At 37.6% G+C, this 16,493-nt stretch overlaps 1 pseudogene; it reads right to left on the reverse strand.

The window, feature by feature from the left end:
* Positions 1–617: 617 nt before the first annotated feature.
* LOC122723986 overlaps positions 618–16,493 on the reverse strand; it is a 56,869-nt pseudogene continuing 40,993 nt past the window's right edge.

Below are 16,493 nucleotides of genomic sequence, written 5' to 3' on the forward strand. Positions count from 1 at the left end.
ATCCGTATGTATCACAAACTCCTTGGGCAGGAGATAGTGTTGCCACACGTCCAATGCTCTCACCAAGGCATACAACTCCTTTTCATAGGTTGAATAATTGAGATGTGCTCCGTTCAACTTCTCGCTGAAATAGGCTATTGGTTTCTTCTCTTGCATCAACACAGCCCCAATACCTATGCCAGAAGCATCACACTCAATTTCAAAAGTTTTATCAAAGTTAGGTAAAGATAATATAGGAGCGGATGTTAACTTCCCTTTTAAGCAGTCAAAAGCTTTCTGTTGCTCCTCTCCCCACTTGAACCCAACTTCCTTCTTAATAATTCCTGTGAGTGGTGCTGCAATCGTAGAGAAATCGCGCACAAACCTCCTGTAAAAGCTTGCAAGGCCATGAAAGCTCCTCACATCTAAAATAGATTTAGGAATAGGCCACTCCTTTATAGCTTTCACCTTCTCTTCATCTACCTCAATTCCCTGTGCACTCACAACAAAACCAAGGAAAACAAGTCTATCTATACAAAATGTGCACTTCTTAAGTTTAGCATACAAGCTCTCTTTCCTCAAAACCTGCAGAACCAACCTAACATGCTCAATATGTTCGTCGAGAGACCTGCTATAGATCAAGATATCATCAAAGTAAACAACAACAAATTTTCCTAAGTATGCACACAACACATGATTCATTAGCCTCATAAACGTACTAGGTGCATTGGACAAACCAAAAGGCATAACTAACCATTCATACAAACCATACTTTGTCTTAAATGCAGTTTTCCATTCATCACCAGGTTTCATCCTAATCTGATGATATCCACTCATAAGATCAATTTTTGTAAAGTACCTGGCACCATGAAGCTCATCCAACATGTCATCTAGCCGAGGTATAGGATGCCTGTACTTCACTGTGATCTTGTTAACTGCTCTACAATCAACACACATTCGCCAAGTGCCATCCTTCTTTGGAACAAGCAGCACAGGAACACCACATGGACTTAAACTCTCTCTCACCAGTCCCTTCTCCATAAGCTCGTCAATTTGCCTTTGCATTTCCTTTGTTTCCATTGGATTGCTTCGGTAAGCTGGTCTATTTGGAATGCTAGAACCAGGTATGAAATCTATCTGATGCTCGATACCCCTCAACGGTGGCAATCCACTAGGTAGCTCATCTGGAAAGACATCAGTGAATTCCTGCATCATAGACTTAAAACTAGAAGGCAAACAAGAAAGGTTAATATCAGTGTCAGTAAATAAAATCTCCTTATATCTTATAAGCAACACGGGCTGCCCTAAAGAAATAGCACTCTTAACCTCTCTCGCTCTCACATAAAAAGTCTGTTTTGCCCTCCCCTCTTGCATCTTTTCTCTCACCAATGGGCCATTTATTGGTCTTGATTCTTTTCCAGTCTCTTTACCCTTAGATTCACACTTTTCTCTCATTTTTTCCGCAGAACTCAAGCTCTCACTCCCCGTTGTAGCCAAGGCCGAAGCCTCCCTCGCCCTCTCCAGCATCTTTATTTGATCAGCATATACCTCTTGAGGTGATAAAGGAGCGAGTATAACCTTCTGTCCTTCATGAGTGAAGGAGTACTTGTTATTGAACCCATCATGTTGCACCTTTCTATCATATTTGCGAACTAAAGACATATTTGATTTTTTCCAACCCCCAAAATGGTCACACGCAAGTTTTTACCTGCTAATCATTTGTGCAAGTGCCCGAAATGACTTTTAAATGTTTACATTTACAAAAGTGGGTTACGGAGATTCGGAATAAGTTGGACAACTCAGGACATATTTGATATTTACCAACACAAAAAAAAAGTCGCACACAATTTTTTATGCGCAAATCATTTGTGCAAGTACGCGAAATGACTTTTAAATGCTTACATTTTTAAAAGTGGGTTACGGAGCTCCGGATATATTTGATGTTTCCCATTCCCACAGTGGCACTTGCAAGTTTTTAAGCCCAAATCATTTGTGAAAGTGCCCGAAATGACGTTAAAGGTTTTGTTTTACAAAAGCGGGTTACGGAGCCCCGAAACAAATTTTACAACTCATGACATATTTGATATTTCCACATCAACAAGTTTGCAAACTAAGGGGTTATTTGATATTTTTCAACCCCAAAATAGTCAACACGGAACTTTTTACACGCTAACCATTTGTGCAAGTGCCCGAAATGACGTCAAATGTTTACCTTTACGAAAGTGGGTTACAGAGCTCCGGATCAAGTTTGGCAACTCAGGACATATTTGATATTTCCAACCCAAAAATAGTCACGCACAAGTTTTTACGTGCAAATCATTGGTGCAAGTGCGTGGAATGACATTAAATGTTTACCTTTACAAAGGTGGGTTACGGAGCTCCGGAACAAGTTTGACAACTAAATACATATTTGATATTTCCCAAATCCAAAATGGTCACTCCCAAGCTTTTCAGTGCAAATCATTTGTGAAAGTGTCCGAAATAACCTTAAATGTTTAGTTTTACAAAAGTGGGTTATGAAGGTCCGAAACAAGTTTCCAAACTAAAAAAAGTGAGTCCCGGAGCTCTGGTACAAGTTTGCGAACTAAAGACATATTTGATGTTTGCCAACCCCCAAAATGGTCACGCGCAAGTTTTTACCTGCTAATCATTTGTGCAAGTGCCCGAAATGACGTTAAATGTCTACCTTTACAAAAGAGGGTTATAAGGCTCTGGAACAAGTTTGACAACTCATGACATATTGATATTTTCACGTCAACAAGTTTGCAAACTAAGGACATATTTGATATTTTTCAACCCGAAAAAAGTCAACTCGGATCTTTTTACACGCGAATCATTTGTGCAAGTGCCCGAAATGACGTTAAATGTTTACCTTTACAAAAGAGGGTTACAGAGCTCCAGAACAAGTTTGACAACTCAAGACGTAATTGATATTTCCAACCCAAAAATAGTCAAGCACAAGTTTTTACGCGCAAATCATTTGTGCAAGTGTGCAGAATGACATTAAATGTTTACCTTTACAAAGGTGGGTTACGGAGCTCCGAAACAAGTTTGGCAACTAAAAACATATTTGATATATTCCAAATCCAAAATGGTCACTCCCAAGCTTTTAAGTGCAAATCATTTGTGAAAGTGCCCAAAATAACCTTAAATGTTTAGTTTTATGAAAGTGGGTTACGGAGGTCCGAAACAAGTTTCCAAACTAAAAAAAGTGTCTCGGAGCTCTGGCACAAGTTTGTGAACTAAAGACATATTTGATGTTTTCCAACCCCCAAAATGGTCACACGCAAGTTTTTACCTGCTAATCATTTGTGCAAGTGCCGGAAATGACTTTTAAATGTTTACATTTACAAAGGTGGGTTACGGAGCTCCGGAACTAGTTGACAACTCAGGACATATTTGATATTTTCACGTCAACAAGTTTGCAAACTAAGGACATATTTAATATTTTCCAACCCGAAAATAGTCAACTCAGAACTTTTTACACGCCAATCATTTGTGCAAGTGCCCGAAATGACAGTAAATGTCTACCTTTACAAAAGAGGGTTACAGAGCTCCAGAACAAGTTTGACAACTCAGGACATAATTGATATTTCCAACCCAAAAATAGTCAAGCACAAGTTTTTACGCGCAAATCATTTGTGCAAGTGCGCGGAATGACATTAAATGTTTACCTTTACAAAGGTGGGTTACGGAGCTCTGAAACAAGTTTGACAACTAAAGACATATTTGAGATTTCCCAAATCCAAAATGGTCACTCCCAAGCTTTTAAGTGCAAATCATTTGTGAAAGTGCCCAAAATAACCTTAAATGTTTAGTTTTACAAAAGTTGGTTACGGGGGTCCGAAACAAGTTTCCAAACTAAAAAAAGTGTGTCCCGGAGCTCTAGCATAAGTTTACGAACTAAAGACATATTTGATGTTTTCCAACCCCCAAAATGGTCACACGCAAGTTCTAACCATTTAATCATTTGTGCAGGTGCTCGAAATGACTTTTAAATATTTACATTTACAAAAGTGGGTTACGGAGTTTCGGAATAAGTTGCGCAACTCAGGACATATTTGATATTCCCAACCCAAAAATAGTCACGCACAAGTTTTTACGCGCAAATCATTTGTGCAAGTGCGCGGAATGACATTAAATGTTTACCTTTACAAATGTGGGTTACGGAGGTCCGGAACAAGTTTGACAACTAAAGACATATTTGATATTTCCCAAATCCAAAATTTCCACAACCAAGCTTTTAAGTGCAAATCATTTGTGAAAGTGCCCGAAATAACCTTAAATGTTTAGTTTTACAAAAGTGGGTTACGGAGGTCCGAAACAAGTTTCCAAACTAAAAAAAGTGTGTCCCAGAACTCTGGCACAAGTTTGCGATATTTGATATTTCCCAAATCCAAAATTGCCACTCTCAAGCTTTTAGGCGCAAATCATTTGTGAAAGTGCCCGAAATAACCTTAAATGTTTAGTTTTACAAAAGTGGGTTACGGAGGTCCGAAACAAGTTTCCAAACTAAAAAAAGTGTGTCCCAGAACTACGGCACAAGTTTGCGAACTAAAGACATATTTGATGTTTTCCAATCCCCAAAATGGTCACACGCAAATTTTTACCTGCTAATCATTTGTGCAACTGCCCGAAATGACTTTTAAAAGTTTACATTTAAAAAAGTGGGCTACGGAGCTTTGGAATAAGTTGGACAACTCAGGACATATTTGATATTTCCCAGCACAAAAAAAAAAGTCGCACACAATTTTTTATGCGCAAATCATTTGTGCAAGTAGGCGAAATGACTTTTAAATGCTTACTTTTTTAATAGTGGGTTACAGAGCTCCAGCTATATTTGATGTTTCCCATTCCCACAGTGGCACTCGCAAGTTTTTAAGCCCAAATCATTTGTGAAAGTGCCTGAAATGACGTTAAATGTGTAGTTTTACAAAAGCGGGTTACGGAGCCTCGAAACAAGTTTGACAACTCATGACATATTTGATATTTCCACGTCAACAAGTTTGCAAACTAAGGACATATTTGATATTTTTCAATGCAAAATAGTCAATTCGGAACTTTTTACACGCCAATGTTTTGTGCAACTGCTCAAAATAACGTCAAATGTTTACCTTTAAAAAAGTTGGTTACACAGTTCCGGAACAAGTTTGACAAGTCCGGACATATTTGATATTTCCAACCAAAAAATAGTCACGCACAAGTTTTTACGTGCAAATCATTTGTGCAAGTGCGCGGAATGACATTAAATGTTTACCTTTACAAAGGTGGGTTACGGAGGTCCGGAACAATTTTGACAACTAAAGACATATTTGATATTTCCCAAATCCAAAATGGTCACTCCCAAGCTTTTCAGTGCAAATCATTTGTGAAAGTGCCCGAAATAACCTTAAATGTTTAGTTTTACAAAAGTGGGTTACGGAGGTCCGAAACAAGTTTCGAAACTAAAAAAAGTGAGTCCCGGAGCTCTGGTACAAGTTTGCGAACTAAAGACATATTTGATGTTTTCCAACCCCCAAAATGGTCACGCGCAAGTTTTTACCTGCTAATCATTTGTGCAAGTGCGCGAAATGACGTTAAATGTCTACCTTTACAAAAGAGGGTTATAGAGCTCCGGAACAAGTTTGACAACTCACGACATATTTGATATTTCCACGTCAACAAGTTTGCAAACTAAGGACATATTTGATATTTTTCAACCCGAAAAAAGTCAACTCGGATCTTTTTACACGCGAATCATTTGTGCAAGTGCCCGAAATGACGTTAAATGTTTACCTTTACAAAGGTGGGTTACGGAGCTCCGAAACAAGTTTGGCAACTAAAGACATATTTGATATATCCCAAATCCAAAATGGTCAATCCCAAACTTTTAAGTGCAAATCATTTGTGAAAGTGCCCAAAATAACCTTAAATGTTTTGTTTTATAAAAGTGGGTTACGGAGGTCCGAAACAAGTTTCCAAACTAAAAAAAGTGTGTACCAGAGCTCTGTCCCATATGAGTTAAAGCACGCCCCAAATATATATGGATTATATGAATATGATTTTGAACTACTCTTGGATCCATTGGAATGATATAAGTTTGTTCCACACCATTGTTAGAAATTTGTCCTATTGGATCCGTATCACAAGTACGAGAAATAACTTTTAAATGCTTACATTTTTAAAAGTGGGTTACGGAGCTCCGGATATATTTGATGTTTCCGATTCCCAGTGGCACTTGCAAGTTTTTAAGCCCAAATCATTTGTGAAAGTGCCCGAAATGACGTTAAATGTTTAGTTTTACAAAAGCGGGTTACGGAGCCCTGAAACAAGTTTGACAACTCATGACATATTTGATATTTCCACGTCAACAAGTTTGTAAACTAAGGACATATTTGATATTTTTCAACCCCAAAATAGTCAACTCGGAACTTTTTACACACCAATCATTTGTGCAAGTGCCCGAAATGACGTCAAATGTTTACCTTTACGAAAGTGGGTTACAGAGCTCCGGAACAAGTTTGGCAAGTCAGGACATATTTGATATTTCGAACCCAAAAATAGCCACGCACAGGTGTTTTTGCGCAAATCATTTGTGCAAGTACGCGGAATGACATTAAATATTTACCTTTACAAAGGTGGGTTACGGAGGTCCGGAACAAGTTTGACAACTAAAGACATATTTGATATTTCCCAAATCCGAAATTTCCACAACCAAGCTTTTAAGTGCAAATCATTTGTGAAAGTGCCCGAAATAACCTTAAATGTGTAGTTTTACAAAAGTGGGTTACGGAGGTCCGAAACAAGTTTCCAAACTAAAAAAAGTGTGTCCCAGAACTCTGGCACAAGTTTCAATATTTGATATTTCCCAAATCCAAAATTGCCACTCTCAAGCTTTTAAGTGCAAATCATTTGTGAAAGTGCCCGAAATAACCTTAAATGTTTAGTTTTACAAAAGTGGGTTACGGAGGTCCGAAACAAGTTTCCAAACTAAAAAAAGTGTGTCCCAAAACTATGGCACAAGTTTGCGAACTAAAGACATATTTGATGTTTTCCAATCCCCAAAATGGTCACACGCAAATTTTTACCTGCTAATCATTTGTGCAACTGCCCGAAATGACTTTTAAATGTTTACATTTAAAAAAGTGGGTTACGGAGCTTCGGAATAAGTTGGACAACTCAGGACATATTTGATATTTCCCAGCACAAAAAAAAAGTCGCACACAATTTTTTATGTGCAAATCATTTGTGCAAGTAGGCGAAATGACTTTTAAATGCTTACATTTTTAATAGTGGGTTACGGAGCTCTGGCTATATTTGATGTTTCCCATTCCCACAGTGGCACTCGCAAGTTTTTAAGCCCAAATCATTTGTGAAAGTGCCTGAAATGACGTTAAATGTGTAGTTTTACAAAAGCGGGTTACGGAGCCTCGAAACAAGTTTGACAACTCATGACATATTTGATATTTCCACGTCAACAAGTTTGCAAACTAAGGACATATTTGATATTTTTCAACCCCAAAATAGTCAACTCGGAACTTTTTACACGCCAATGTTTTGTGCAACTGCTCGAAATAACGTCAAATGTTTACCTTTAAAAAAGTGGATTACACAGTTCCGGAACAAGTTTGAAAAATCAGGACATATTTGATATTTCCAACCCAAAAATAGTCACGCACAAGTTTTTACGTGCAAATCATTTGTGCAAGTGCGCGGAATGACATTAAATGTTTACCTTTAGAAAGGTGGGTTACGGAGGTGCGGAACAAGTTTGACAACTAAAGACATATTTGATATTTCCCAAATCCAAAATGGTCACTCCCAAGCTTTTAAGTGCAAATCATTTGTGAAAGTGCCCGAAATAACCTTAAATGTTTAGTTTTACAAAAGAGGGTTACGGAGGTCCGAAACAAGTTTCCAAACAAAAAAAAGTGTGGTCCGGAGCTCTGGTACAAGTTTGCGAACTAAAGACATATTTGATGTTTTCCAACGCCCAAAATGGTCACGCGCAAGTTTTTACCTGCTAATCATTTGTGCAAGTGCCCGAAATGACGTTAAATGTTTACTCCGGATCAAGTTTGACAACTCGGGACATAATTGATATTTCCAACCCAAGAATATTCACGCACAAGTTTTTACGTTCAAATCATTTGTGCAAGTGCGCGGAATGACATTAAATGTTTACCTTTACAAAGGTGGGTTACGGAGCTCTGAAACAAGTTTGACAACTAAAGATGATACGGATCCAATAAGACAAATTTCTAACCATGGTGTGGAACAAACTTATATCATTCCAATGGATCCAAGAGTAGTTCAAAATCATATTCATATAATCCATATATATTTGGGGCGTGCTTTAACTCATATGGGACAGATTTGGTGCAACACTTGCAATCATAGGCTGAGGGAGCCTAATCAAACCTATGGGCTAAAACTACATAAAGGAAAGCCTAAAGTGAAGATCAAGTAAGGCTTTTGTGAAGATTCAACTTTGTTATGATGGGTTTGCTAATTTTATTATTTAAACACTTGTTTTATTTTAGTTTTGTTTGGGCTTGTATTCTGGCCATATTTTATCTTTTAAGTTTTAGAGTGTTGGGCCATGTTGTGGGCTTATATTTTAATACTTATGTGTTATTTTAGTGTGTGATTGGGCTTGGGCCTTAGGTGTTTAAGTCAGACCCAAGAAGAGTGTTTAGGGTTTTATTTGTTTTTCTCCTTACTATATAAGGATAAGAAACGATTGTAAGAGGCAGCTTTTAATCAAACTTTTCAGAATTTCTTTCATGCCTTTGGCGTGTATTGCTTTGAGTGAGAGTGAGGATTTGCTTTCATCAATTGCACCAGGAATCTTGGCTAACTTATCAACTATTCGTTGTGGCGTTTGTCGGATTCTCATCTAAATCCTTCGATCATTGGTGTTTCAGCTTCTCTAAGTTTGGGGTGCCATAGGAGGTGGGTTTATCAGATCTTTGGATTCCGTATCTACTTGTGCGTGTGAGTTTGAGGCTTGTGCCATAGGGTTCCGCGTTTTTTCTCCTTACTATATAAGGATAAGAAACGATTGTAAGAGGCAGCTTTTAATCAAACTTTTCAGAATTTCTTTCATGCCTTTGGCGTGTATTGCTTTGAGTGAGAGTGAGGATTTGCTTTCATCAATTGCACCAGGAATCTTGGCTAACTTATCAACTATTCGTTGTGGCGTTTGTCGGATTCTCATCTAAATCCTTCGATCATTGGTGTTTCAGCTTCTCTAAGTTTGGGGTGCTATAGGAGGTGGGTTTATCAGATCTTTGGATTCCGTATCTACTTGTGCGTGTGAGTTTGAGGCTTGTGCCATAGGGTTCCGCGTCAAAAGACATATTTGATATTTTCCAAATCCAAAATGGTCGCTCCCAAGCTTTTGAGTGCAAATGATTTGTGAAAGTACCCGAAATAACCTTAAATGTTTAGTTTCACAAAAGTGGGTTACGGAGGTCCGAAAAAAGTTTCCAAATTAACAAAAGTGTGTTCCGGAGCTCTAGCGCAAGTTTGCCAACTAATCACATATTTGATGTTTTCCAACCCCCAAAATTGTTACACTCAAGTTTTTACCTGCTAATCATTTGTGCAAGTGCCCGAAATGACTTTTAAATGTTTAAATGTTCCGGAACAAGTTTGACAAATCAGGACATATTTGATATTTCCAACCGAAAAATAGTCACGCACAAGTTTTTACGTGCAAATCATTTGTGCAAGTGCGCGGAATGACATTAAATGTTTACCTTTAGAAAGGTGGGTTACGGAGGTGCGGAACAAGTTTGACAACTAAAGACATATTTGATATTTCCCAAATCCAAAATGGTCACTCCCAAGCTTTTAAGTACAAATCATTTGTGAAAGTGCCCGAAATAACCTTAAATGTTTAGTTTTACAAAAGAGGGTTACGGAGGTCCGAAACAAGTTTCCAAACTAAAAAAAGTGTGTCCCAGAACTCTGGCATAAGTTTCAATATTTGATATTTCCCAAATCCAAAATTGCCACTCCCAAACTTTTAAGTGCAAATCATTTGTGAAAGTGCCCGAAATAACCATAAATGTTTAGTTTTACAAAAGAGGGTTACGGAGGTCCGAAACAAGTTTCCAAACAAAAAAAAGTGTGGTCCGGAGCTCTGTACAAGTTTGCGAACTAAAGACATATTTGATGTTTTCCAACGCCCAAAATGGTCACGCGCAAGTTTTTACCTGCTAATCATTTGTGCAAGTGCCCGAAATGACGTTAAATGTTTACTCCGGATCAAGTTTGACAACTCAGGACATAATTGATATTTCCAACCCAAGAATATTCACGCACAAGTTTTTACGTTCAAATCATTTGTGCAAGTGCGCGGAATGACATTAAATGTTTACCTTTACAAAGGTGGGTTACGGAGCTCTGAAACATGTTTGACAACTAAAGACATATTTGATATTTCCCAAATCCAAAATGGTCACTCCCGAGCTTTTAAGTGCAAATCATTTGTGAAAGTTCCCGAAATAACCTTAAATCTTTAGTTTTACAAAAGTGGGTTACGGAGGTCCGAAACACGTTTCCAAACTAAAAAGTGTGTCCCGGAGCTCTGACACAAGTTTGCGAACTAAAGACATATTTGACGTTTTGCAACCCCCAAAATGGTCACACGCAAGTTTTTACCTGGTAATCATTTGTGCAAGTGCCCGAAATGACTTTTAAATGTTTACATTTACAAAGGTGGGTTACGGAGCTCCAGAACAAGTTTGACAACTCAGGACATATTTGATATTTCCCAACACAAAAACAAAGTCGCACATAATTTTTTATGCGCACATTTGTGCAAGTACGCGAAATGACTTTTAAATGCTTACATTTTTTAAAGTGGGTTACGGAGCTCCGGATATATTTGATGTTTCCCATTCCCACAGTGGCACTCGCAAGTTTTTAAGCCCAAATCATTTGTGAAAGTGCCCGAAATGACAATAAATGTGTAGCTTTACAAAAGCGGGTTACGGAGCCTCGAAGCAAGTTTGACAGCTCATGACATATTTCATATTTCCACATCAATAAGTTTGCAAACTAAGAACATATTTGATATTTTTCAACTCAATATAGTCAACTCGGAACTTTTTACACGCCAATCATTTGTGCAACTGCTCGAAATAACGTCAAATGTTTACCTTTACAAAAGTGGGTTACAGAGCTCCGAAACAAGTTTGACAATTCAGGACATATTTGATATTTCCAACCCAAAAATAGTCACGCACAAGTTTTTACTTGCAAATCATTTGTGCAAGTGCGCGGAATAACCTTAAATGTTTAGTTTTACAAAAGTGGGTTACGGAGGTCCGAAACAAGTTTCCAAACTAAAAAAAGTGTGTCCCGGAGCTCTGACACATGTTTGCGAACTAAAGACATATTTGATGTTTTCCAACCCCAAAATGGTCACATGCAAGTTTTTACCTGGTAATCATTTGTGCAAGTGCCCGAAATGACTTTTAAATGTTTACATTTACAAAGGTGGGTTACGGAGCCCCGGAACAAGTTTGACAACTCAGGACACATTTGTTGTTTTCACGTCAACAAGTTTGCAAACTAAGGTCATATTTAATATTTTCCAACCCGAAAATACTCAACTCGGAACTTTTTACACGCCAATCATTTGTGCAAGTGCCCGAAATGACGTTAAATGTCTACCTTTACAAAAGAGGGTTACAGAGCTCGGGAACAAGTTTGACAACTCAGGTCATAATTAATATTTGCAACCCAAAAATAGTCAAGCACAAGTTTTTACGCGCAAATCATTTGTGCAAGTGCGCAGAATGACATTAAATGTTTACCTTTACAAAGGTGGGTTACGGAGCTCCGAAACAAGTTTGACAACTAAAAACATATTTGATATATCCCAAATCCAAAATGGTCACTCCCAAGCTTTTAAGTGCAAATCATTTGTGAAAAGCGCCCAAAATAACCTTAAATGTTTAGTTTTACAAAAGTGGGTTATGGAGGTCCGAAAGAAGTTTCCAAACTAACAAAAGTGTCTCGAAGCTCTGACACAAGTTTGCGAACTAAAGACATATTTGATGTTTTGCAACCCCAAAATGGTCACACGCAAGTTTTAACGTGCTAATCATTTGTGCAAGTGCCTGAAATGACTTTTAAATGTTTACGTTTACAAAAGTGGGTTACGGAGCTCCGGAACAAGTTTGACAACTCAGGACATATTTGATATTTCCACCTCAACAAGTTTGCAAACTAAGGACATATTTGATATTTTCCAACCCGAAAATAGTCAACTCTGAACTTTTTACACGCCAATCATTTCTGCAAGTGCCCAAAATGACGTTAAATGTTTACTCCGGATCAAGTTTGACAACTCAGGACATAATTGATATTTCCAACCCAAAAATATTCACGCACAAGTTTTTACGCTCAAATCATTTGTGCAAGTGCGCGGAATGACATTAAATGTTTACCTTTACAAAAGTGGGTTACGGAGCTCTGAAACAAGTTTGACAACTAAAGACATATTTGATATTTTCCAAATCCAAAATGGTCACTCCCAAGCTTTTAAGTGCAAATCATTTGTGAAAGTTCCCGAAATAACCTTAAATCTTTAGTTTTACAAAAGTGGGTTACGGAGGTCCGAAACAAGTTTCCAAACTAAAAAAAGTGTGTCCCGGAGCTCTGGCACAAGTTTGTGAACTAAAGACATATTTGATGTTTTGCAACCCAAAAAATGGTCACACGCAAGTTTTTACCTGGTAATCATTTGTGCAAGTGCCCAAAATGACTTTTAAATGTTTACATTTACAAAAGTGGGTTACGGAGCTTCGGAATAAGTTGGACAACTCAGGACATATTTGATATTTCCCAACACAAAAAAAAAGTCGCACACAATTTTTTATGTGCAAATCATTTGTGCAAGTACGCAAAATGACTTTTAAATGCTTACATTTTTAAAAGTGGGTTACGGAGCTCCGGATATATTTGATGTTTCCCATTTCCACAGGGGCATTCGCAAGTTTTTAAGCCCAAATCATTTGTGAAAGTGCCCGAAATGACGTTAAATGTGTAGTTTTACGAAAGCGGGTTACGGAGCCTCGAAACAAGTTTGACAACTCATGACATATTTGATATTTCCACCTCAACAAGTTTGCAAACTAAGGACATATTTGATATTTTTCAACGCAAAATAGTAAACTCGGAACTTTTTACATGCCAATCATTTGTGCAAGTGCCCAAAATGACGTTAAATATTTACCTTTACAAAAGAGGGTTACAGAGCTCCGGAACAAGTTTGACAACTCAGGACATAATTGATATTTCTAACCCAAAAATAGTCATGCAGAAGTTTTTACGCGCAAATCATTTGTGTAAGTGCGCGGAATGACATTAAATGTTTACCTTTACAAAGGTGGGTTACGGAGCTTCGGAACAAGTTTCACAACTAAAGACATGTTTGATATTTCCCAAATCCAAAATGGTCACTCTCAAGATTTTAAGTGAAAATCATTTGTGATAGTGCCCGAAATAACCTTAAATGTTTAGTTTTACAAAAGTGGGTTACGGAAGTCCGAAACAAGTTTCCAAACTAAAAAAAGTGTGTCCCGGAGCTCTGGCACAAGTTTGTGAACTAATAACATATTTGATGTTTTCCAACCCCCAAAATGGTCACACGCAAGTTTTTACCTGGTAATCATTTGTGCAAGTGCGCTAAATGACTTTTAAATATTTACATTTACAAAACTGGGTTACGGAGCTTCGGAATAAGTTGGACAACTCAGGACATATCTGATATTTCCCAACACAAAAAAAAAGTCGCACACAATTTTTTATGCGCAAATCATTTGTGCAAGTACGCGAAATGACTTTTAAATGCTTACATTTTTAAAAGTGGGTTACGGAGCCCCGGATATATTTGATGTTTTCCATTCCCACAGTGGCACTCGCAAGTTTTTAACCCCAAATCATTTGTGAAAGTGCCCGAAATGACGTTATATGTGTAGTTTTACAAAAGCGGGTTACGGAGCCTCGAAATAAGTTTGACAACTCATGACATATTTGATATTTCGACGTCAACAAGTTTGCAAACTAAGGACATATTTGATATTTTTCAACCCAAAATAGTCAACTCAGAACTTTTTACACGCCAATCATTTGTGCAACTGCCCGAAATAACGTTAAATGTTTATCTTTACAAAAGTGGGTTATAGAGCTCCTAAACAAGTTTGACAAGTCATGACATATTTGATATTTCCAACCCAAAAATAGTCACGCACAAGTTTTTACGTGCAAATCATTTGTGCAAGTGCGCGGAATGACATTAAATGTTTACCTTTACAAAGGTGGGTTACGGAGGTCCGAAACAAGTTTCCAAACTAAAAAGTGTGTACCGGAGCTCTGACACAAGTTTGCCAATGAAAGACATATTTGATGTTTTCCAACCCCCAAAATGGTCACACGCAAGTTTTTACATACTAATCATTTGTGCAAGTGCCCGAAATGACTTTTAAATGTTTACATTTACAAAGGTGGGTTACGGAGCTCCGGAACAAGTTTGACAACTCAGGACATATTCGATATTTCCACGTCAACAAGTTTGCAAACTAAGGACATATTTGACATTTTTCAACCCGAAAATATTCAACTCGATACTTTTTACACGCCAATCATTTGTGCAAGTGCCTGAAATCATGTTAAATATTTACCTTTACAAAAGAGCGTTACAGAGCTCCGGAACAAGTTTGACAACTCAGGACATAATTGATATTTCTAACCCAAAAATAGTCACGCACAAGTTTTTAAGCCCAAATCATTTGTGAAAGTACCCGAAATGAAGTTAAATGTGTAATTTTACAAAAGCGGGTTATGGAGCCTCGAAACAAGTTTGACAACTCATGACATATTTGATATTTCCACGTCAACAAGTTTGCAAACTAAGGACATATTTGATATTTTTCAACCCAAAATAGTCAACTCGGAACTTTTTACACGCCAATCATTTGTGCAACTGCCCGAAATAACGTCAAATGTTTACCTTTACAATAGTTGGTTACAGAGCTCCGAAACAAGTTTGACAAGTCATGACATATTTGATATTTCCAACCCAAAAATAGTCACGAAGAAGTTTTTACGTGCAAATCATTTGTGCGAGTGCGCGGAATGATATTAAATGTTTACCTTTACAAAGGTGGGTTACGGAGGTCCGCAACAAGTTTGACAGCTAAAGACATATTTGATATTTCCCAAATCCAAAATGGTCACTCCCAAGCTTTTAAGTGCAAATCATTTGTGAAAGTGCCCGAAATAACCTTCAATGTTTAGTTTTACAAAAGTGGGTTATGGAGGTCCGAAACAAGTTTCCAAACTAACAAAAGTGTCTCGGAGCTCTGACACAAGTTTGCCAACTAGAGACATATTTGATGTTTTCCAATCCCCAAATTGGTCACACGCAAGTTTTTACCTGCTAATTATTTGTGCAAATGCTCGAAATGACTTTTAAATGTTTACATTTACAAAAGTGAGTTACAGAGCTCCGGAACAAGTTTGACAACTCAGTACATATTTGATATTTCCACATCAACAAGTTTGCAAACTAAGGACTTATTTGATATTTTCCAACCAAAAAATAGTCAACTCGGTGCTTTTTACACGCCAATTATTTGTGCAAGTGCCCGAAATGACGTTAAATATTTACCTTTACAAAAGAGGGTTACAGAGCTCCGGAACAAGTTTGACAACTCAGGACATAATTGATATTTCTAACCCAAAAATAGTCACGCAGAAGTTTTTACGCGCAAATCATTTGTGCAAGTGTGCGGAATGACATTAAATGTTTACCTTTACAAAGGTGGGTTACGGAGCTCCGGAACAAGTTTCACAACTAAAGACATGTTTGATATTTCCCAAATCCAAAATCGTCACTCCCAAGATTTTAAGTGCAAATCATTTGTGAAAGTGCCCGAAATAACCTTAAATGTTTAGTTTTACAAAAGTGGGTTACGGAAGTCTGAAACAAGTTTCCAAACTAAAAAAAGTGTGTCCCTGAGCTCTGGCACAAGTTTGTGAACTAAAGACATAATTGATGTTTTCCAACCCCCAAAATGGTCACACGCAAGTTTTTACCTGGTTATCATTTGTGCAAGTGCCCTAAATGACTTTTAAATGTTTACATTTACAAAAGTGGGTTACGGAGCTTCGGAATAAGTTGGACAACTCAGGACATATCTGATATTTCCCAACACCAAAAAAAAGTCGCACACAATTTTTTATGCGCAAATCATTTGTGCAAGTACGCGAAATGACTTTTAAATGCTTACATTTTTAAAAGTGGGTTACGGAGCTCCGGATATATTTGATGTTTCCCATACCCACAGTGGCACTCACAAGTTTTTACGCCCAAATCATTTGTGAAAGGGCCCGAAATGATGTTAAATGTTTAGTTTTACCAAAGTGGGTTACGGAGACTCGAAACAAGTTTGACAACTCATGACATATTTGATATTTCCACGTCAACAAGTTTGCAAACTAAGGACATATTT

The sequence above is a fragment of the Manihot esculenta genome, chromosome 7, assembly GCF_001659605.2.
Source record: "Manihot esculenta cultivar AM560-2 chromosome 7, M.esculenta_v8, whole genome shotgun sequence".
Taxonomy (NCBI): domain Eukaryota; kingdom Viridiplantae; phylum Streptophyta; class Magnoliopsida; order Malpighiales; family Euphorbiaceae; genus Manihot; species Manihot esculenta.